The following is a 25,701-nucleotide window of genomic DNA, read 5'->3' as shown; positions in this document are numbered from 1 at the left end:
GGCCGCTGTTGACTGACTTTTTGTCAGACTGAGCGAATGATCGACTGACCCACTCACCCCCTTCCCTAAACCCAACCAAATTTTATCGATTGACCACCCACCCACTTCCTTAAACCCAACCAACACGTTTCAAAAATAAAAGCCCTCGTCTGATTTTTTTTTTTTTTTTACCACGTTTTTAGATTTTACCACATTCTCACCCAGCTATTTACTTGTTTGTTTTATTTTTTGGGACCTGTTTTTGTCTTACCTGCTTTCTGGAACTGCTCTTCACCGGACTTGAACCCCGTTGTCATGGTCCGCCGGCGAGTTAAGGGGACAAAATGGTTGCAGCCGGAATACCATCCATACGGAGGTAAACGGTCAGCTGGTAAGCGCGCAACGGAACGGCATCACACCAACCCGTAGCGTTCCTTTAAAAAAAGAAATGCAGCATTACGTACCTCTGGCTACGTAATCCACGGTCTCCAGAAACATCTGTAGGGCTACGTTTTCAGAATGAGCCTGGGTTGGGAAAAATAAATCAGTTATTAGAAATGAGTTATTAAAACTATCATGTTTAGAAATGTGTTGAAAAAAAATCTTCTCTCTGTTAAACAGAAATTGGGGAAAAAATAAACAGGGTGGCTAATAATTCTTACTTCAACTGTACATGCAGGGCTTGTGTCTAATGCAACCATAGCAACAACACAAAAATATTATGCATGCTCTTAAAGGGGTCATACACCTTCTTACTACCTACAACTCACTGTATCCTGGACACCAATATTTAAATGATTTATAAAAGATGACGGTTATTAGGCAAGAATATAAGCATTATGATCATGATTTTTAATAATGAGATAATGATGAAATCGCATTGAGCTTTTGGACCCATAAACTGATGAGTGAAGTCAGACTTAACAAGTGGGTCCCATCTCTAGACATCTGACGGATGATTTACACGTAATGTGTGTATGACAGGAATCAAAGCTCTGGTATGCTGGGAATCACCCTCACCGGTTCAAAGCCCTAAATTTAGATGACAGACAGGGAGGAAATCCCGACATGTGTCCAACGACTCTCCAACGACTCCAGGATTGGTGTCAATGGCACACACACTGAAGGATTTTTCCGTGATCCTCTTGCTAAGTCTGTCTGATCCAAATGGCAAGTGGTCTAAAAATGGCCTGGCGTTTTCAAAAACAACCTAAAAATACCATCATGTATGATTATTGTGTTGCGAAAATGTGACGTTGATTTACGTTCCTGCACGTCGTACAACAGACTGCAGATTGATGCAGTGTGTGGGAAGAGTAAGTGTGTGTGTGTGTGTGTGTGTGTGTGTGTGTGTGTGTGTGTGTGTGTGTGTGTGTGTGTGTGTGTGTGTGTGTGTGTGGTGTGTGTGTGTGTGTGTGTGTGTGTGTGTGGTGTGTGTGTGCGTGTGTGTGTGTGTGTGTTTGTGTGTGTTGTAAATCTGGTATGGAATGGCAAGTTAAGAGGATTTTCCTGTCTATTATTGAGCATGATTAATGTAGTGAACCCACTCACTGTAAAACAAGGGTACGTTTATGCTTTATCAGGCAAAACATGTCTGAAGGGGACATTTGACGATGTCGTCAAAGGTAAACATGATTCATTTCATGAAAGTCATTTCGTTTTAAAATGAAAAAGTTTTCTTTTAGCAATTAGTGTAGTGTTTTATGAAACACAAGTTGTTTCAAATCAGGTTCACTTAAAAGGAAGATAATAATCATGATCATGAATCGATTGATTGATTGATTGATTGATTGATTGATTGATTGATTGATTGATTGATTGATTGATCGAACTTATCTTGACAACCATATAGTTAAGTTAAGTTGTAATGTGCTTAATAATTGTACTTTCATTCTTTGTTAATGATTTATTTTTCAATACTAAATGAAGTACTGCATTATTTACAAAACAGCTATTTAAGCAAAGTTGGTTGTTTTTAAGATCATTCCGACTGAGTTAGTAAATGCTTAATAAACTATTCAAATTACCTTTATAATTTTTATTATTCAGGCATATATTAATAGTTAATTTGTATGTTAATAAATGCTTTATTAACTCAACTTCATCCAGTTTTTGTGACCTAATCTAAAGATTAGATCTAAAGATAAGATTGCAAAGATAAGATTGCAAAGATTATTGTTCACATGATACTGAGCCTTTAGTTGTCATTTATAAGGGATTTAATAAAGCATAAATAGTCTTCACTTTAGAGTAGGTCACAAAACTGCATGAAGTTGAGTTAATAAAGCATTTATTAACATACAGAGTAAGCATAACTATATGCCTGAATAATAAGATATATAAATGTTAATTTCAATAGCTTATCAATAATTTACTAACTCATTCTAAATGATCTTAAAAACCTCCAACTACTCTTAAATACAAATGGTTTGTAAATAATGTAATACTTCATGTAGTAATGAAAAATCAACCAGTCACAAAGTATGAAAGTACAATTATTAAGCACATTTTAAGTGTGGTTATAAGTCAAGAATACAGCATTTGTAGCTGCAGTTATAAACTGCTTACTAACATTTATTAATGTAGCGTTAAAGCTTAACAAAAAATTAATTCACTAGATGCTAATGCTTACTAAATTCTTCACAATGTGTAGTTATTATAAAGTGTTACCATTTTTTCTTCTTGAGTAAGTCTTATTTGTTTTATTTCAGCTAGAATAAAAGCAGTTTTTAATTTTTTATGGACCATTTTAAGGTCAAAATTATTAGCCACTTTAAGCTGCATTTTTTTTTCGATAGTCTACAGAACAAACCATCATAATACAATAGCTTGCCTTATTACCCTAACCTGCCTAGTTAACCTAATTAACCTAGTTAAGCCTTTAAATGTCACTTTAAGCTGTATAGAAGAGTCTTGAAAAATATCTAGTCAAATATTATTTACTCTCATCATGGCAAAGATCAAATTAGTCCGTTCAACAGAAATTGGGGAAAAAAATAAACAGGGGGGGGGTAATAATTTTGACTTCAACTGTATATTTGTATTAACGAACTTCTTGAGCTGATGATAATAATGTGCGCGTGATTATTGAAGTGCTTCTGACATCCGATTCTTTCCGAAATGGACAAACGCGTGACTGAACAAAGGAGAAAAACAAAGGAGAAGCCGGAAAAAAACAAAGAACAAATGATTCTTGCAGCAACCTAAATTATGAACAAACTGTCATGTTTACCTATTATCATCACCTTTTGGACTATTATGAACTAGGAATGACGGAATTACTTTTTAACAAGAGGTTACATGTGCTGCTGAAGATTAAAGACACAGATGAGAGGTTGGAACTGAATGTGGGCTTTATTTCATGTTGTTTTTGAACTCAATTAAGGCTTAAATGTATGCTGTGTGTAGTTATTCTGAAATTGGTAACATATCAGAGACTGTAAGGGTCTGTATATGTTCATGCTGCATTTATAACATTAGGTTATAAATAAGGTTAGCAATGAACATTGATACAGAAGTATTTATGTGTATAAAGCATCTGTTTTGTGAGAAGTGCTTCTCATATTATATGTGAACAACCTGTACAGCTTTACTTTGAACTTTCCTCGAGCGAAAATGACGTCAACTGATACTTTCTGTCATACACCACGTCCACCATTGGTACCCTTTTGGCAGTGGAAACGCAAGCCTGATAAAGGTGACCCATACCAGACTATACTGTACCACTCAGTACATTTACATTTAGTCATTTAGCAGACGCTTTTCAAAACGACTTACAAATGAGGACAAGGAAGCAATTTACACAACTATAAGAGCAACAGTGAATAAGTGCTGTAAGTTTCAGGTGTGTAAAGTCTAAGAAGCAAAGCATTAGTAATGTAATTTTTTTTTGTAGAAACTGGCCATAAGATTTAGTCCCAGGGAGACCCCTCAGCTGAAGCATTACAGAAAATACAAGAACGTCATGCTTTCATGCTAACCAGAGGTCTCATAAAAAGTGATCTGAAGTCATAATTGTTTGAGAAGTCAGTTGTTTGGCAGTATGCAGAGAATGCAGTGAATACAGGCACATGCAGATGTGTGGAGATCCCCAGCTGAGGCTCGTAAGCTGTAATAATGAGCAGCACCAGCTATTCAAGCAATCACCGCAATTATAGCCCTCAACTCATTACAGCTCTGCCTTACAACTGAGTGTGTGTATGTGTGTGTACTTGTACCTGTTGTGTATTCTGAGAACTGAGCTGTATTTTGTAATGTACTCAGTTATTGATGGCACTGAATAAAACCATAATGGCATATTTTATGGACGTGCTTTCGAACAGAGTGTAGTTCCTCGTGTTCATTTCTTGACGTACAGTATGTTTGTGATTAGCATTTCTGTGTTTATCGCCAAAGCTCTTCCACCCCTTTGGCCCGTCGTAGGGGTTCGTGACCCTGATGTTTTATGTGGAATACAGTGGGGTCCAAATGTGTAAGAGCATACTGACAATCTGGGATTCAAAGTCTGAAAATGAACAAAATATGACTCTTGGTCATCAAATCATCATGATTTCTGATATTGTAGGAATAAATACAATTTTAAAATGTCATTTAAATATGAAAACAGCTTAAATAAATACAAATGTGATTCTAATGAGGACTAGAAAACTATAAGCCTAATATATAAATATTCATTAATTTTCCTTCAGCTTAGTCCCTTATTTATCAGGGGTCACTACTGTGGAATGAACCTCCAACTATCCCGGCATATGTTTTACACAGCGGATGCCCTTCCAGCTACAACCCAGTACTGTGAAACACCTATGAACTCTTGCATTCACATACTCATACCAATTTAGTTTATCCAATCGACCCACACGGCATGTCTCAGGAATGAGAGGGAAACTGGAGCACCCGGAGGAAACCCACGCCAACACCGGGAGAATTTGCAAACTCCACACAGAAATGCCAACTGACCCAGCCAGAACTCAAACCAACGACCTTCTTGCTGTGAGGCGACAGCGCTAACCACTAGATTGGAAAAGTTTTGGGACATCAGCCTTTACATGCACATGGACTTTAATGACATCCATAAGGATTTAATATGGAGCCATATAATTGACAGCAATAACAGTTTCAATTCGACTTTTCCACAAGTGCCTGAAGTCACAAATGCACTACTAGAAAAATGTTTAATCTTAAAATGCCTTTTTTAAGGGTTGAAAGAAAAAATTCTTTGTAAATGAGTATGAATTTGTCACGATTACCAGCGATCATACTTTATAGGTCGCTGGATCTTACACACAAACACGCATGGACTACAAATCCGCCATTGTTGGACTACACTTTCATACATGCACTTCGCTCACACACACACATGCTTCCTTATTCTGACTGATTACACTCGCACCACCTGAGGATTGTCAAAGACTGATTACACACACTATTTAAGCAGCACACACACTCACTTCCATTGCCGAGTCTTGTTACCTGCTACAGTGACATTGCAATGCGGTTTTCCTTGTCTTGTTTTCCTGTGTTTTGACCTTAGCCTAGTTTTTGTCCCTGTCTGCCGCCTGCCTTTCGACCTCTTGCCTGATACTTTTGACTACGATTCTGGACTGCCTTTATACATCAGTTTGCACCAGTGTTGACCATTGCTTGCCTGACCATTCGAATAAACCTGCATGTGGATTTGAACCAAGTTGTCTCTTCTCCTGTTACAGAATTTAAGAGAATATGCTATTTCTGATCCATCCTTTACCATTCGTATTCATGTTCAACTGGCTTTGTCATTGAGACTGCTCTTAGTTGATTGAATGTACTCCCATGTGTGATTTTGCATACCTAAAAGTAAATAAGGATAAGTTAACTTTGCTTTCTGGAATGCCACCAATAAAAGATTCATAAATATAAATATAAATATATAAATATGACAAGAACAAGACAAGATCTAAAACAGATCTAAAACCATAAGGATTAAGCCAAAGGAAGGCTGTATAATTTTTATGCACAAACCTACTTTTTCTCTCACAGATTTTGCTCCCCGGAGCTTCTGACATGTACCTCACTCTGAAAATGCGTTAGGGCTTCCCCTACCGTAATACACCTAAAACACGGATTTCCGTAAAACTCATCGCAGGGAAGCATTTTGGTTTTCTCTCATAAACTGCAGGGAATGAACTAAACTAAATCCCTTATCGATTTCATGAACATCATAATACGTGTAAAGCACAAATAATGTCTTTCATTTCGGTCACATCCAGCGGCCACCATGCTTGAACCAGACTCCATCATTGTAAGCTGCTTGCTGTTCTATCTGGTTCTTTGCTCCATTTTTTAGATGTTTGCTCATGCTTTGTTTCACAATCTGAAGCATGTCAAACACACAAAACGGCCAATTAGCACCACAGGAAATCTAATCGCATCTTTGTATTGACTCCACATGTAAATCGCTCGCACTTCATCTGCGTCTGCTTACTGTACAGGCTGCACAACACCCCCGCCCCCATGTAATGTATGTGATGGCACAAGTGAGACGTCATTTTTTGAGACACTCAAATGCATCACATACTCTGCGTATGCAACATCTATAAGTCATATAAAACATTTAATTGCAAACTGAAATAAATATATTTTGATTAAATGGTTTGCAGTGGTGTAACTAACTAATTACTAAGTAACTAATTACAAATACTCAAATTACTGTAATTGAGTAGTTTTTCTCAGGAATTGTACTTTACTAAGTAGTTTTAAAAATGTGTACTTTTACTTTCCCTTGAGTACATTTTAGAGCAGTATTGACAATTTTACTCGACTACTTTCCTTCAACCTGCAGTCACTACTTTATTTTTCTTGTCTGTGGAGATTAGAAAAATCAGTCCTGTGATTCCTGTCCAATCAAATCGGACATAGAAGGTAAATCACATCATAATGAACTACCTCAAGACATGGGCAATTTATAAATGCAACAAACCATTTGCAAGCATTAAAAGTGGCCAAGAAGATGTCCAAAATCTTTTGACCCAGAGACTGTTTAGATGCATGTCACTGATGAGAAGATGATTGATGTTTACTGTATGATGACTGAAATGGCCTTCAATGCCCAGCAGGCACAAGCCGTCAACATGACGTCAGATTGATGTTATACCCCAACGTCATAGGGATGTTGCATTTTGTTTGTAAATAAAAATCGGGTTGACGTCAGAACCCAATGTCAGGTCGGCGTCAATGTCCAACCTAAAATCAACCAAATATCAACGTCTAATAATGATACAGCTTGACGTGTGGACATTACCACTATGACGTCTATCAGATGTTTGATTTTGGTTGCCATACCTGACGAATAAATGTCTGTATTTGACGTCAATATGATGTTGGTTTAAGATGTTAGCTCGACGTTGGATTTTGGTCCCTTTTTTAACACAACCCAAAATCACCCAAATATCAACGTCATTTGATGTTGTTATTGGGCGTCAAAAAAACGTTGTCCTTAGACGCTGGCTAGACATTGAATTTTGGTGACCTGACATCACAACCTAAATCTAACCTAATATAAACGTCTTATGATGTTGTGTGCCTGCTGGGTAATAACTACAGTAAATGCTCTACAGAATGTTACGTTTACACACATCCCCGAATTACATGTAAATGCATCAGCTTTTTACAGCATAATACTCACTACTTACTACTCTTGAGTACTTTTAAAAGGGCTACTTTTTACTCATACTTTAAATAATATTTACAACAGATACTTTTACTCTTCTTGCACTACATTTTTAGGCAAGTATTAGTACTTTTACTTGAGTATGATTTTTCTGTACTCTTTCCACCACTGATGGTTTGGAATTTGATGTTTTATTAGATTATTTATATTTTTTGCGATTAGTGAAGTTTCACAAACTAATTTTGTCTCTCATCTTCAGTCATTAGCTAACCAATCAGATTAATCCAAATTTACTATAAGTAGCCTAGCTAAAATTACTCCCTTATCTTCGTTTTCCAAAAAAAACTCTCCATCCACCCCTTCTCCCCCCTTTCTTCCTTTACCATAGGGAGCTCTCGAGAACTACCTGATCTTGTACTCCCCTTACATGCTCCATCGACCAGGCGGGAGCCCTGGGCTCAATTGTCTCTGAGCTCAGGGTTTTCTCCCAGGACAGCATGCCAAACCTGCTAACATTGTCAAACAATATCTAAGTGTGAACTCTTGAATTTTGTATTTAATTGAGGATTTTGCAGCATTTGCGACTTTTTGTTGATTTTGTGTTGGATTCACCGGTCGTGGAATCACGAAAAACTAGGGGGTCTGATTATATTATATAGCTGTTAAATAATGTTTTGCAACACACTGATCTGTCAGCAATGTGAAACAGAAGCATTTTACTCTCAGACTTTTGTAATCCATGGTATATATACATCATGCTTCTATAATTTTTTGTCCTCTTTACTCTTCTGATCTTCAACCCTTTCCATTTCTCAACTGCTGCCATTGTTGTGAACTTGGCAGGAATGGAGGGAAAGGTTTTTGGCGTAACTCTTATCCAATTTCATCCTCATCAACAGAAGCCAGCCAGCGCACTCATTCTGCACCTCCACAGTATAAAACACATCCAATCAAACTAAGACTTTAAAATAGAAGCACAATATAAAAATTTGCCTTGGACTTGTGCAAAGTTCCCCTGCTTTTACCTTCTTTTTCTGCTTTCACCTTCTGTGATGGGTTGCAATTGCCAGGAACATGCACATGTCTATGTGTGTGTGTGTGTGTGTGTGCCCTAAAACACCTGGGGTCTGTTCTTCGTACGTGGATTACTCCGCTGGATTTGGTTATTGACGATTTGACACGATACAGGAACGTTTCGTTCTTCAAAACTGATCCGAGAGTTGTTGTCATAGCAACAGTTCTGGTAGATCAAATCTGCTATGAAGCAGACTCATTTCATATAAACAGGATTAGATTGGTTCAGTTAAAGCAAAGATAGTACTGAAAGTATGTACCAAATTTGGTTATTAATAAAACTTATGCAATCTGCACTCCAAAATAAAAGTACAAAGACTGCCACCTGGTGATTTAAAGAGAATATTTATTGATTTGAACTTTTTAGATCACTTTAGTGCAATTTGTGTGTAATAGACATGCACAATATGCGACTTAAAAAAAAAAAAAAGCAATAATACATATGCAGTCATGAACATGTTTTGACAGCTAATATGACGGTGATTTGATCCTTCACAAAACTTGCAGACACCTTTACCAATATTAAATTGCTTTTGTAAACATCCAGTTATTCTTCACACCGATTAAGAAACCGGCTACAATAATACTACTATGGCTACTATAATAAAGAAAATCCTCTCTAACTGTAAAACAAAATAAATTGTTAAATACTCTTGACACATGAAAGTGTAAAGCCTGTAGCCCACAACAAAGGTGGAAAGTTATTGCGTATCATATTTAACAAACCGTTTCCCAGAGATGGGTTGCAGCTGGAAGGGCATCTGCTGCATAAAAACGTGCTGGATAAGTTGGCTATTCATTCCGCTGTGGCGACCCAGAATATTTAACAAACCATTTCTTATGAATTATATGTAATTTTGCTCACATGAATAATTGAATATTAATCAGATGATATCTATGCTGCAGTGCCGCCAGCCAATCGCTGCATTGCCGATCATGATTTCGATGATTGATAGATCTGTCCTTCACAACATACACTGAGATCTCAGATCAGTTTATCCAGATATTTTAATCTGATTCACAAACTTGTTTGAAGAACCAAATTAGCCAGAGATCAGTTATCAAGATTAAAAGATCCAGGATCTGCCAAATCATCTTAGATCATTTAAGCGAGGTACGAAGAATGGACCCCTTAACTGCTCACCTTCAACCTAAACTGTGAGATTGGCTGTGAGACTAAAGAATGTGATGGTTTTGTGTGTGTGTGTGTTGTGATGAAGTAAAACATTCCTCCTCTGATAAAAAACCTTCCCCAGACACTCTGAGTCATCTGCGTTTCCGATGGGAAAAGAGAATTGGAAAGGAAAAGCCGCTTTGTTTGCCTAGAAAAAATGACAAGGAGTTGTACAAATAAGCAATTCAGTCTACATAAGCACTGAAGTGGGTTTCATGGTCAACTGCCTGAGTTTCAATGCTTAACATATTGCCTTCAGGCAGATGTTGCCCATGGGACGTCATTTAAGGTAAAGAGCGAATACGTCTCACACACACACACGGGTTACTCAGCTATAATTGCACTAGCATTCTTATAAAAATATACACTTAAATGCATGAAAATGTTAAAAAACTATATGTAGTAATTAGCTTATATTGAACTTTAACACATGCTAAGAGAAGCCTTTTAAAAGCTTTTGATGAATGATTTATATAAGACTGGTTATGTTTGGAAGTGAACAAAGTATTTATGTTTAGGTTTACCAGAGGGATTCAAGATTTGTGTTACAAACAAAATCGAAACAGCTAGCTGCAAAATTTGCTTTGCTATTACTGTATGTACAGTGTGTTGTGCAATTGGCATTGTTGTGCAACTAACAAAAAGGTGACTACATTTTTCAGATCATAGTCATTTTAAAGTTAGCAAACTACTTGTAAACATTTGTATTTTCCAACAAGTTCTTGTGTTCACTCTTAAAGGTTCTTTATTGTCATTGAGGGATCTAAAAAGAGCTGTCCACTAGGGGTATGATGAGAGGCTTACTCCACGAGAACAAGACGAGATTTTTAAAGTATTTTTAAGAAATCTTCAATGATGAAATACATTCATGGAAAATATTTTATTCAACTGGGAGAAAAAAATCACAAACTGCAAAACTATTTAGGTGCTTGTAGTTGTAGTGAATTTTATTTTACGTCTATTTTAATGAATTCTATGCAGTAAAGAACTTGCAAACATTGCTAAATCATTTGCTAATATATAGATTTTTAATCAACTGCAGAAAAATCACAAAATGTAAAACAATTCAGGTGCTTTATTAAATCACTTGTAATGAATGTTCTTTTACATTTATTTTAATGAATTGTGCCATAACAAACATGCAAACACTGCTAAATATAATATTTAGCAATAAACTCTACTGACTGGCTTTTTCCCTGTGCAATTTCACCATGAGAATCGATCTCCTTTCCACAAATTGAACTTTTAAAAAAATGTAAGTAATCATGTCATTTTTGGTTTTTAATTTTTCAACAGTTTCACTTTCATTCAGCAACAGCTTCCATTTCTTTCCGGACAGCATAAACGTGTGTTCGTGATGATGATAAAGATGACGATGGGTGTACGTGTCTTCAGGAGTTCATTGTGTGTGTGTGCGCACTCGGAGGAGATGTGTGTCTGTGGTCCTTTATTGACTCGATGGGTGCAGAGAAGTGTCAAACAGCTGAGTGTGTATGGCTTACAGTATCTTGTTGCAAAACATGGCTAAAAGTCCTACACAACAATAATAGTTTGATTACATCATTTAAATGATGTGCAACTCAGAGGCTAGCCTGTCAGGTGTGTGCAAAGAACTTGATGTGCGGTTCTAATCCATCATAACATCACAACTCACGAGACAACGTTTCACCTCGATGAGCAATCTCGTCACGATTTAGCTCGCGAGATCTCGTAGCCCGAGATCTCATCACATTCCTACTGTCCCCCTAAGAATATTTCCATTCAACAAAAGTTTCCTAATAGAAAAGAATTCTTTAGATTTTAAAATGTTCTTCGCAGTAAGAAAACAGTGGTTATTTTAAGAACTTTTTGAGAAACGTTTTTTTGGAAACCAAATTTGTCATCAAAAGTTTTTAATCTAAATATGTCTGACAAGATTTTAGTAGGTCAAAATGTATAGTCAATGTTCTCTGGATGGGTGGCACCAGTGCTTAATTTGGGCCGGATCTTGCCGGATCCTGTTCCTGTGAATACCTAAGAGTGTGTGAGTGTGTGAGTGTGTGTGTGTGTGTGTGTGTGTGTGTGTGTGTGTGTGTGTGTGTGTGTGTGTGTGTGTGTGTGTGTGTGTGAGAGAGAGAGAGAGAGAGAGAGAGAGAGAGAGAGAGAGAGAGAGAGAGAGAGAGAGAGAGAGAGAGAGAGAGAGAGAGAGAGAGAGAGAGAGAGAGAGAGAGAGAAAGAGAAAGTGAATGAGTGCAAGCGAAGTGTGGATTGTGTCTGCACAACGGTAGTCACCATACGCAAGTTAAAGCAAAAGTCAAGTTTAACTATTTGCCATCAACAATATCTTCAGCCAATCCTCTTTTTTACGTTTACAATCACTCTCATTCATTGGTGATTGTTGTTTCGCGCACTGGGAGCATCGAAAATAAATAATGGCATAATGGCCAATCTAAATAATATATGTATTTTCAAAATGGCAGAGGCATTTTTTAAAACCAAGAGTAAATCTGATAATGAGCCTGATCAAAAGAGATCTCGAGAAGATGAAACTGTGCGAACGGATCAGGATAGCGGGAGACAGAAGCAAAGCGATCTCAAGTCAGCCAGAAAACATGACAGAAATAACTGTGGGCTTTTCTTGAAAATTAGACTGAGACTTTTCTTCTTTTTTTTCACTTGGCACATGACAGTGAAGTGAACTGTATTGTGATTGTTCATACGATTTATGTTTGTACATGTTTTTATTATATGACCTAAACATTATATGGCACGAAATAATTAAAGAGAGAAATTAAGTTCAAAAATGATGCTCTTTTTTTTGCGCCATTTATTCACCATTTAATGATGTCATGTTCTGGGAAACTGAAATTGTGTGGTGGATGTCGGTCACGGTAACTTTTATTTCCTGCTTTTGTTCCGGGAATTATTCATTTACAAATTAAGCACTGGGCGGCACAGTGGCTCAGTGGTTAGCACTGTTGCTTCACAGCAAGAAGGTCGCTGGTTCAAGTCCCGGCTAGGCCATTTGGCATTTCTGTGTGGAGTTTGCATGTTCTCCTTCAGTCCAAAGACATGTGTTATAGGTAAATTGGGTAAACCAAAATGTCCGTAGTGTATGTGTGTGAATGAGTGTGTGTGGGTGTTTCCCAGTACTCGGTTTGTGCAAGAAGGGCATCCGTTGTGTAAAACATATGCTGGAGTAGTTGGTGGTTCATTCTGCTGTGGCAACCTCTGAAATAGAAACTAAGCCGAAGGAAAATGAATGAATGAATGAATGAATGTTCTTTGAATTGAATTAGCTACCTTTTGTCAATAGTTTTTAGTTGACTGTAGTTAAACCCTTAGTAACTGAAAAGTACTCTTTAATTTACTATTAAGATGGATTCATGCACTTTTGGAAGCTTCAAGAAAGGTCACAATCCAACATGATTATTGTTATGATCATCTAGCTCTTGCAGATTGCAGGAGTACACTCCACCAACCATTCAGCAGGACTACACATACCTTCATGCTTTGCATCTCACAGCTGAAACAGATTACCAATGGTCACTAGCTGTTTCCATCCAAAGATAAATTTATGTGCAAAACAGGAATATCGCATACAAGACATGCAAATAAAGCAGCATTTCCATCCAAGTAGTCAAAGAGAACAAAATCGTCACTTCCTGATTAACTGCCGCTAAATATCAAAAGTAAAAGCGGAATTTGTTGTGGTAGAAAAAGCTGCATGAATTTGTTCTTTATTTTAAAAATTACTTGCACCTCAGAAGACAAATGCTGACATGTAATGAACATGTTGTGGCGTTTGATGGCATAAGAAATGGAGCACAGGCGCTCTTGACAATTCTGGAGGTCGTTAATACTATAATAACACTAATACTGAAATGGTTAGTGCTCAGCCTGCTGGTTTGTCCATTCACACACATTTTTATCATCACATGATCTCTTGGTTCAGAATCGGCTTGGTCCAGAATTATGGAAACCTTGGGATCATCTCTTCACAGGTCTTGGATCGCTTCAGTGGCACTCGGACATTATAAGGAAGGCTATTCCAGAGTTTAGGAGCTATAAATGAGAAGGCTCAACCTCCTTTACATGACTTTGCAGTCCGAGGTACTACTAGAAGCCCTGAGTTTTGAGATCCTAAAGAGCGGGTTGGATTGTAGCGAGACAGAAGGTGGGCTAGATAAACAGGAGCTAGATTATTAAAAGATTTATAGGTAAGAAGCGATATTTTAAATTCAATACAAAACTTAACGGGCAGCCAGTGTAAGGAGGATAAAATTGGGGTGATGTGATCATATTTTCTAGACCTGGTAGGAACTCTGGCAGCTGCATTTTGTACTAGCTGTAGTTTGTTAATAGAGGATGCTGGGCAACAAGCAAACAGAAAATTACAGTCATCCAGCCTAGAAGTCATAAAAGCATGAACTAGCTTTTTTTGCATCTGAAATGGATAGCATACTTGTTGTGAGGCGACAGTTCTAACATTACAACCATCCCTATCCAAGTAAATAGCTGCATTTGGAACTTTTACCCCATTGTGTGGTATTGTACCTTACAATTATACAGCATGGAAGAGCCTGAATAAATTGTAAAACTACTCTGACTGTGTTCATCTGAAAGAAGAAAGTCAATTACATAGAGGATGACTTAAGGGTGAGTAAAATTAATTTTGTTAGAGATACTCATATGCTTTGCATATTTGTTTATATACAGTACCTGCTATTTTCATTTATAACACTTCAGTTTTGCATAAATATTTAATATCTCTTGAACAGAAGCTACAGTAATTAATTTCTTTGTTCTCTATTTCCACCTTGGGGATACTCATGCCGAGGCCTCTAGAGATTGAGCAGCACCATTGATGTGATCCAAGACATGTGAAGAGATGATGCCAACCATAGAGGACTTCTAGAGGTCACCATAATCCTGGACCAGGCTGTATCCTGAACAGATGCTGTGGTGGTCATGGAGGAGAGTAGAGCGTGAGACTGATCCCTGAAAGACCCCAGTGACAGACGAGTCTCCTCATTGATCTCGTGGGCCAGCCTGAACACCCACCGGTGACCTACACACACCTGCAGCTTCAGCGTTCTCCAGCCTCCAGCGCCTAGGCTGCAGCTCTGCACGAGAAGATTAGCCAGAGGAAAAATGTTCATCCTCAACTGAGCCTGGTTTCTCTCTAGGTTTCTTTTCTTTCACTTTCGTAAATTGAGGAAGTTTGTTGCTCTCCATTGTGGTTTGGGACTTGTGGAGCTGCACATCGATGTATTCGCTCTTCAGTGTTTGGACTTGCAGCAGTGAAAATTAAACCACACTGAACTGAACTGAACTAAGTGAAGTTTCACAAACTAATTTCGAGAAGAGCATGTGATAGGATTGACTACAGCTGATCCATATCACTAATCACTAACTAGCCAATCGGATCATTCTAAATTTATTATAAATATCCAGTCTAAAACTCCATTTCTCATCTTCGTTTTGGACCCCCACCCCCATCAATCTCTTCTCCATCCTCCTCAATTTTAAGTTCGGGCGACACGGTGGCTCAGCGGCTAGCGCTGTTGCCCCACAGCAAGGGGGACTTTGGTTAAAACTCTAGCTGAGCCAGTCGACACTCTCTGAGTTTGCATGTTCTCCCCGTATTCGCGTTGGTTTTCCCCTGGTGCTCCAGTTTCCTCCCACACTCAAAAAACATGCATCAAAAGTTAAAGACACAAGCACCTACTATGTACAAACTGGCACAGTTAGCGGTCTACTCTTGGAAGGTTATCGAGAACTACCTGATCTCGTATCCCTCCTTATGCTTATTGACCAGGCGGGAGCCTTGGGCTCATCTATCTCCGAGCTCAGAGTTCTCTCCCGGGACAGCATGTCAAACCTGCTAAAATAGTCAAGCATTATCTAAGTGTGAACTCTTGAAACTGAACTTAAACTCTGAAAACTGGACTAACACAGTTTCAATTTACTAGAACAGCTATGTTACAGTGCTTTGACACAATCTACATTGTAAAAGTGTAAAATAAAGATGAATTAAATTGAGTTGAATGAACTATCAGGTAATTTTCATTCTCAGGTGAACAGTCTGCAGATTCAAAGTAGTAGCTTTTATGCAAATCAAATGAGCAGTACTTTAGCTGTAATTTCTTAATCACATCTCCAAATGTTCAACCTTGCGTAAAAGTAAGAGAAATGTTAAACGAATTCCTCTGTGTTTTGCTGAACAATCTTGCAACCCCACTGGAAACACCACACCCTCTCTTATTCTCCTCTTTTATCACCGCTTGCTTTATGATCTTGAATATAATTGATCGCTCCCCGAGAGTCTGCCTGAAATCACTCCGAGGACATAAACAACTAATAAAGTAAAACGTGCTCGCCTCTCCTCCTCCTAAAACCGCACCAAACCCTGCCATGTCATGTGATTCTATGGACGCCAGCCAGGAAACAACACACACGCACGTGCACAGGCCTGCAACACACAAACGCTGCAGATGTGTGCAAATAAAAACACTCGTGAGTAAGTCAGAACCAAATGTTCTGTCTCAACCTCCTCATTCTCAGGCTTTTTCCAGCCATCTCTCTTCCTCTCACACATACATACACTCAGTGCCAGGAGGACCATGCTGTTTTCATTAGTACCCTGTGTGTTTTATTGCCCAAATCGCTCTGCTGTGGTCAGGAACCTGATCCAAGCCCCAAACAGAAACCATAGCAACCCGTTTTTGTGGGAATTCTTTTGCTTGCCCTCTGTACATACAAAAACATCACACACACACTTAAAGAGAGAGAGAGAGAGAGAGAGAGAGAGAGAAAGAGGGACAGAAACATTCACACTCACTCAGTCACACATAGACAGACAAAAACACATACTCCCACACACACACACACTCATAGAAGTGACTTCATATATTTTCCTTGACCTATTGTTGGGCAAATATTCATAATGACGAACTATTTTTTAGATATCCAAACACAGAATACACAAGTTCGCTCTTACATCATCCATTTTCATCTGCAAAATCAATTGCAATGACTACATACTGAAAGTTTTTGGTGCAATTAGTTATACGGTAACTAGGTACTGTAATTAATTAACTGAAAATGTAATGTGAGGGGTTACTGTTCAACTAATTAGTTACTTACAATCACCGGCCACTTTATTGGGTACAGTACTAGTACTGGGTTTTACCCCATTTTGGCTTCAGAACTGTCTTAATCCTTGATGATATAGATTCAACAAGGTACTGGAAATATTCCTCCGAGATTTCACTCCATATTGACATGATAGATTTATCGGCTGCTCATCCATGATGCAAATCTCCCATTCCACCACATCCCAAAGGTGCTCTATTGGATTGAGTTATGGTGACTGGGGAGGCCATTTAAGTACAGTGAACTCATTGTCATGTTCAAGAAACCAGTCTGAGATGATTCGCGCTTTATGACATGGCGCGTTATCCTGCTGGAAGTAGCCATCAGAAGATGGGTACACAGCATGGATGGATCCATGCTTTCATGTTGCTGACACCAAATTCTGACCCTACCATCCGAATGTCGCAGCAGAAATCAAGACTCATCAGACCAGGCAACATTTTTCCAATCTTCTATTGTCCAATTTTAGTGAGCCTGTGTGAATTGTAGCCTCAGTTTCCTGTTCTTAGCTGAGAGGAGTGGCACCCGGTGTGGTCTTCTGCTGCTGTAGCCGATTAACCTCAGGGTTGTACGTGTTGTGCGTTCGGAGATGCTCTTCTGCATACCTCGGTCTGGCCATTCTCCTCTGACATCAACAAGGCATTTGCACCTACAGAACTGCCGCTCACTGGATATTTTCTCTTTTTCAGACCCTTCTCTGTAAACCCTAGAAATGGTTACGAGTGAAAATTCCAGTAGATCAGCAGTTTCTGAAATACTCAGACCAGCGCCTCTGGCACTAACAACCATGCCACGTTCAAAGTCACCTAAATCACCTTTCTTCCCCATTCTGATGCTCGGTTTGAACTGCAGCAGATCGTCTTGACCATGTCTACATGCCTAAATGCATTGAGTTGCCATGTGATTGGCTGAAATTTGCGTTAAAAGCAGTTGGACAGGTGTACCTAAAAAAGTGGCCGGAGAGTGTATAATGTACTTGCTTTAAATACTGCAAATAAATTCAAAATCTCTCAAGTATAAAGCAATTCAAAGAAGCAGAATTGTATTTTTTTTTCAAAATCATTTTTTTAATTTGTGTTTTTAATTTAAAATTGAAAGCATTTTACATTTTATTTAGCATAATAGCATTTAGCATAATATGGTCAAGCAAGTATACTTTTAAAGAATATATTCATTCATTTTCTTTTCGGCTTAGTCCTTTTATTCATCAGGGGTCGCCACAGCGGAATGAACCGCCAACTTCTCCAGCATATGTTTTACGCAGCGGGTGCCCTTCCAGCTGCAACCCATTACTGGGAAACATCCATACACACACACACTACGGACAATTTATCTTACCCAATTCACCTATACCACATGTTTTTGTACTTGTGGGGGAAACCGGAGCCCCCGGAGGAAATCCACGCGAACGCGGGGAGAACTCCACACAGAAATGCCACCTGACCCTGCCGGGGCTCGAACCAGCTACCTTCTTGCTGTGAGGCGATTGTGCTACCCACTGCTACCCCTTTTATAAAATAACAACACTTTAAAAAAATAGGCTAATTTTATCACTGCAAATGTAAGGTTTATGTCTGAGTTGAGGAGAAAACGGCATTCAAAACGTACTGTAATTGTAGGTTGATTGATAAAGTGTGTGAAAAGAAATACTTAAACATGTATTTTGGGTGTTTTTAGATTAGACTGAAAAAAAATCTAGTTTCACAATTAGATTTTTTTTATTCATTCATTCATTTTTGCCACAGTAAAAATGAAACCCTATTTTATTCTATTTTATTTTATTTAGTTTTTGCTATTTTCCTGATCGGTCCAGTACTTCAAAAAGTCCAAAAGCCTTAGACAGTCAGCGTTGTGCTAATGTGATTATGTTTGGTGGCCTTGATCCTTTTCTCTCACTCATATCTGCTAAATCACTTGTGGCTTGTATGAGTTTGACCTGGCCCATAATAACAGCCATTTCAAGGGACAGAAATGGCTGTTTTTGGGTAATATGTGATGCTCGTTTGCGATGTATATGCGAGTATTCTACCACACGCCATTTTTCTTTATGCCTATGAATTTCAATACTGCCAAATATACTGTAACAAATCACTTCATCTGCTTGTCAAGGGGATTTTCATTATCCATATGGTTTTTTCATCCCACTTTTGTGGTTTATAGGATATATTTTGTGGTAAAATCCGCTGCCATTGCTTAAGGAGTATATATATATATATATATATATATATATATATATATATATATATATATATATATATATATATATATATATATATATATATATATATATATATATATATATATTCGGATCATTATTGTAGGATGAAGCTCAACTTTAGTATTAAAGTCTAAAGTTGAGCTTCATCCTACAATAATGATCCGTTTCCAGATGATTTTTATACTGAATTAGGTCAGATTTTGATAGTTAATGATCTCAAATGTGCCTGATGAGTGTCTCAGACAATAAAACAACAAGGGAGGACACTGTAAATGTGCTGTTTACTGTATATATATAAACACTGCAGAAGACCTATTGGAACTCACATGGACCCAAGACTCTCATGGAAATCAGTCAAGTTTGCTAAGGAAAAATCATGGTTTGGGGTTACATTCAGTATGGGGGCGTGCGAGAGATCTGCAGAGTTAATGGCAACCTCGACAACCCGGAGGTATCAAGATATTTGTGCCGCCCATTACATTACAAGCCACAGGAGAGGGCAAATTCTTCAGCAGGATAGCGCTCCTCATACTTCAGCCTCCACATCAAAGTACCTGAAAGTAAAGAAGGTCAAGGCTTCAGGATTGGCCAGCCCAGTCACCAAACATGAACATTATTGAGCATGTCTGGGGTAAGATGACGGAGGCATTGAAGATGAATCCAAAGAATCTTGATGAACTCTGGGAGTCCTGCAAGAACGATTTCTTAACAAAGTTAAGTGGATTGAACATAAAACAACTAAGTTGTCCTAAAAAGAACCTTTTTAAAAAAGTAGTTTAAACAAGCAGCAAAAAAAAAATGTTTTTGAGTGTACATTCGTCAATATTTCTGACTTTATTTTCCACACAAGAATGTCAGGTATACCGAGGGTGATTCATGATCGCAGAATTGCCATTTTTGGCTGAACCGCCCCTTTAAGACTAGAAGCTGACTCATAATTAAAGCGTTCTGGAAAATTCTACTCAGAGTTCCCTCCAAAAACATAAAAGTAATCAGACCTCCAGAGGGAGAGACGGATCACAGTGAGTGAAGGATGCACTTGATCATGCGAGGTGTTTTACTTTTGCAGGTTCAGTAAAGAGCTGTGAAACTGTACCTGAATCATCAGTCATGGAAGTGTTTGTGTGTAACTGTGTTGACAAAACGCACAGTCTGAGACCCTTTGGCTGTGACTTTCCCCAGCTTAGTTATTACTTTTCCAAAATAAATCAGCCACCCATTGCATATAACCTGAGTAATGAAAGTAGTCATGACAAATTAAAAAATCTTTCTTACCCAGACCGCACACACACACACACACACACATACACAGACGTCACACACCACCACAAGCCATTTCTCAGGCTGAGCGCAAATGGCACACATCTATAATCATGACAAAGAGAGGCCTGCCATTAAAACCAGACTTCAAACAGGAACATTAGCGCACAGAAAGGCGGAGAGAGAGACCAGAGGGCCTGGAAAGGATCTTCATTATGCCTATTTCATTATATAGTGTCTAGATTTTACTGAACAAAGAGAAGCATACTGATATTTAATGAAAAAAACGCCGCTGGTTCTGCACCGAGAGTGATTGGAGGCACTTTAGGGCTGATTCAGTACAATAAGTTAAATGAATTAATAAAATGGCAAGTGCTGCAGTGTATAATGTGATATAAAAAGGCAAATATATAAATCAAAACCAAATTTAGAATAATCCTATACCATGTGGAAATGCATTAAATTAAATCCACGCAGCTGCATTAATACAGCTATTCTTCTCAGCTTTATGAAGGAAATTCCGCTAAGCTAGTTAGCTAAAATGTTGACATGTATACAACCAGCCTGATCTTACAAGAAACGTAACTATGTAGGGGTCTATCTATTAGTCCTATGACGGAACTAACAGTATGGTTGAACGTTAAATGCATGTGAGCCTTTTCAGCACATGTGAAATAAATATTTTTATTTGTCAAAGTTAATTTTAATTTGTTTCCAACTCCAAATTTAATTTGACCCCAATTTATAATAATTTAAATTTAGATTCATTCAATTCAAGCTGATTATCTTACAGGTTGTGATTTTGTCTAATTTAGATCGATTAACCTAATAAATCCTTATTTTCAGTTAATGGTTCATCGTTTACCCAAAGTAGCTTAGAGTCAGTATGCTGGCCATGTTACATCTGCTCACGGTCACATCCTCACCAGTTCTGGTTCTTAGATAGAGGATATGACTGTAAACTAATTTCCTTTAAGTAATATTAGGCTGCCCCATGCTTTCTCACACGTAAAGAAAGTTTGATTTAGCAACTAAATTATATCACACATACTAAGTCAGTGATTGTCGAAAATCAACAGGTCTCTAATGCTGTGCCTATGCTCCATCCATTGACAGTGGCAGTTTTAGATCAGAGTAACTGGGGGGGCCACTTGTACATTTGGGGGGCACATTTTAACAAACATCACAAACTACTGAAACAATTATTTAAAGTCTTTTTTTTCATGCATCACTCTGCAGTCTTCATAAACAAAATAATTAAATAACTTAAACTCAAAATAATCTTCCTTGTTAATTTATTTGACAAGTATCTTTGTATTGGTGTAGGATCACACAAGGCACATTGTTGCACCTGTAAACTTTAACAGATAGGCCTACAATTGGTCAATTTATTTTGCCCTCCCATTCATTTAAAATAATGTTTACCAAGTGATTAACAAACCAAGAAATTTTTCACAGTGTTTCCTTGAAAAAAGAATGATTCTGGGGTCATAATAAGTCATATTTCGTATTGTTTATTTCTTGAATAAATAAATTTTTAAGATCAGTATTATTAGCCTCCTTAAGAAATATTTAAAGTATATTTTTTGATATACACAACAAATCAGTTACACAATAATTTGACTAATTATTCCAACTTTCGTAGTTAACATAACCTAATTAGGTCTTTAAATTACACTTTAATCTGAATCAAAAACTATAAAACACTTTAAGGGACTTTGTCTGAATACAAGTCTTGCAAATTAACTAGTAAAATGTTATGCACTGACTGTCACCATGGGGAAGGTAAAAAAGTAGTTATTAGAAATTAGTTAGTTAAACTATTATGTTTAAAAATGTGTTGTAAATAAATCATGTGTTGAAGACTCGTGCTGACGGAATTAATGTCATGACGGAATTAAAAAATGAATGAAGGCACAACGAAACGAGTTGACTATTAATTTTACATGAGCGTGAGCGTGACTGAAAACTATATTTGATCAATGTGTTGCATCTGTTCTCCGGTACTTGCCGACTGTTTGTAAATTCACGACTGCATTTCCTAACGTAAAACTATGTACACTCAATTTCTGATTAATAATGGCCTCTGCATAGTGTTAAAATCGCTATTGAAAACAGAAGTCTAATATAATCAACGTGGACATTTTGATAGAGTTGCACAACATGAATATGATTGAAGTTGAATATTATTACCTGTGTCAAATTGAGGGTTAATTTCTGACGAATGAGGGGAACTGATGCGTGCAGCACCGTCACTGACAGAAAGGGCAAGTGCACATGAAAGCAGAGGGAGAGAGTGCCCGAGTGAGTGAGTGCACGTGACACCCAGAGCGCGCGAGAGAGGCCTCAGTCAAATCTCCTCAGTCTGACACCGATGGCTGATCTCGCTTCTCCGTGGCGTTTTGACACAAAAATATGCATCCAAATTTAGGGGGGCCAAGCATGTTGACACGGGGGCACCGCCAGCCGCCCCTACCCCCTTCGCCCCCTAGAACCGCCACTGTCCATTGAGCCTGAATGTATGACTAATCCTGGTCGTAGGCTGCGGAAACATCAACAACAATCGGAACAATTGCGGAACAATCTACTAAATTTAAATGATTTCAGTAGATATTAAACAAGAATTTTACATTTATTTGTCAGGCAAAGACTTTCCATTCCAATTCACATAATTAAACAAAATAAGCCAATGCAGATTGCACAACATCAATTACTCAAACAGTTAGAGAATAATACCTGACCATGTACAAATACATTGCAGCATATAAGTCCTGATGCAGAGCTCAGAGACTCACACACTGCAACGAGGTATCCTGGCTACAGAATCCCCCAGACACTTCTGCACCTTTTGCCTAAATACTCAAATAATCATAAATTCAAGACAATAAAAGCGTCACCAAGACCCTTGCCTGGTCATGAGTTGATGTGAAGGCCATTTTTCCTGGAGTGGAGCACCTGGCAAAAATCTTATCAAAGTCAAAACCCAAATTAACTGATATAAGGGAGATTGTAAAATATTACAGTGAAATTAAGATCATTTTACACACATTTAAAATGACACCCAACATGAATATAGAGCCACAAGATACACCATATTAAAACTTAGACATTCTGTGTGGAGCTGCTCTGGTGGAGAAGGTAAAGTCCAGGGCAAAGAGGGGGGATCAGGATGCATGATCGAGACAACCTGAACAACTGGTTTCCTAGCTGATCTTCTTTTCAGATTAGAAAGTTTATTGTTTTAGTGCCTGACCATCCTCATGGTCTTATCTCGTGTGGAGTTCCATAACAGTTCTCAGGGTTTAATATTGTGGAGAGAGATAGCCATCCTTACAACTATTTTGATTTGTATTGCCAGAAAAACGCCTAATTTGTGCAGTTTTACAAAATTTCATTGGTATGAAAAAGGAGGTGAGCCCCCGAACCCCACCAAAACCTTATTGAGATTCTAATGGTCTAATCTAATTCAATGATTTATGCTAAGCTAAGCTAAAAGTGAATTGCTCAGAACCCGAAGATCAGCTGTATGGTTTTTAAAATGGTAAAACTCAACAATTTAACTCTAGGGACAGTCTTTTGGGCTCAGCAAAATAGCAAACTTAACGAGACACTACAGGCATAAAATATAATAATAAAAAATAATAAAATAATGATGACGCAGTGGCGCAGTAGGTAGTGCTGTGGCCTCACAGGAAGAAGGTCGCTTAGTTCGAGCCTCGGCTGGGTCAGATGGCATTTCTGTGTGGAGTTTTTATGTTCTCCCCGTGTTCATGTGGGTTTCCTCTGGGTGCTCCGGTTTCCCCCACAAGTCCAAAGACATGGTATAGGTGAATTGGGTAAGCTAAATTGTCCATAGTGTATGTGTGTGAATGAGTGTGTGTGGATGTTTCCCAGTGATGGGTTGCGGCTGGAAGAGCATCCGCGTTGTAAAACATGTGCTGGATAAGTTTTAGTCAGTCAGTATTAATTAACAGTATTAAATGTCAAAATTCAATCGTTCTGTTGTAGTTCTGTTTAATTGAGATTTGTGCATATGTGTGTTCATTTCTTTAAAAATGAAGCAGATTATTCTGGCCTGTAATTATTAATGGTATAAAAGAAGCATAACAATATTTATTTTAAATGATTTATTTTCTTGCCGAAATAAATGTATGAAACTTGGTGATTTTGAATGATGATGTGAAAGAATACAAATTAAAAATGACAACGAATTGCTATTTTAGGCCTGTGCCATTATATAAAATTGTTTCTTTTATTACATTTGTTTTGGTATTGGTGACGTGGTGGCGCAGTGGGTAGCATGTTCGCCTCACAGCAAGAAGGTCGCTGGTTCGAGCCTCGGCTGGGTCAGTTGGCATTTCTGTGTGGAGTTTGCATGTTCTCCCCGTGTTTGTGTGGGTTTCCCTTTGGGTGCTCCGGTTTCTCCTACAAGTCCAAAGACGTGGTACAGCTGATTTGGGTCAGCTAAATTGTCCGTAGTGGATGAGCGTGTATGGATGTTTCCCAGTGATGGGTTGCAGCTGAAAGGGCATCCACTGCGTAAAACATATGCTGGATAAGTTGGTGGTTCATTCCGCTGTGGCGACCCCAGATTAATAAAGGGACTAGCCGAAAAGAAAATGAATGAATAAATGAATGAATGTACTCAGTATGATAATATAAGAGTCACTTTTAAATAGATTATCAATAGCGAAAAAAGAAGCACTTTTATTTTTTGTTTTTGTTTGGTTGTTTGCTTGTTTTTTTTTTGTTTAGTTTTAATATACAAATATCCTTTTATTTTTTGTAAAATTTGTAAATGAAGCAAGGTTATTTTTGTATATAAATGTTGTAGATTAATGTGTACAAACTAAAAATAAAAATTCTAAATATTATGGCTAAAATTATATATAAAATATATATAAAATAGTCAGTTCAATCCACTGTGGTGAAAATGAATTAATTCGTAATTTTAACAAAAAAAATAAAAAAATCTACCTGTGAAATTTGAGGAGGTGGGGGTCTAATGTAATCTAATGTAAAAACACCCAAAATACATGTTTAAGTATTTATTTTGACACACTTATTCAATCTATCAATTATGTCTGTAGATTTTAATTATAGTACAATTTAATGGCCGTTTTCCTTAAATACACAATACTGCTTTATCGTATCTATCTTAAGGTTTTTATAGAGGGATTTCTTCCAGGGACGTGCAGTCAGTGCCTCATTTGT

At 37.8% G+C, this 25,701-nt stretch overlaps 1 long non-coding RNA gene across 1 annotated transcript in view; it reads right to left on the bottom strand.

Moving 5' to 3' along the window:
• Positions 1–256: 256 nt before the first annotated feature.
• The window catches only part of LOC130213577 (uncharacterized), a 38,351-nt gene continuing 12,906 nt past the window's right edge, over positions 257–25,701 (bottom strand). The window contains exon 3 of the long non-coding RNA XR_008835480.1: positions 257–504. This is a non-coding gene — a long non-coding RNA (uncharacterized LOC130213577). The remainder of the gene's footprint in view (positions 505–25,701) is intronic.

This window comes from Danio aesculapii, chromosome 20, assembly GCF_903798145.1.
Source record: "Danio aesculapii chromosome 20, fDanAes4.1, whole genome shotgun sequence".
Taxonomy (NCBI): Eukaryota; Metazoa; Chordata; class Actinopteri; order Cypriniformes; family Danionidae; genus Danio; species Danio aesculapii.
Note: the sequence above shows the minus strand (reverse complement) of the source record. Positions and strands in the feature narration are given on the sequence as shown.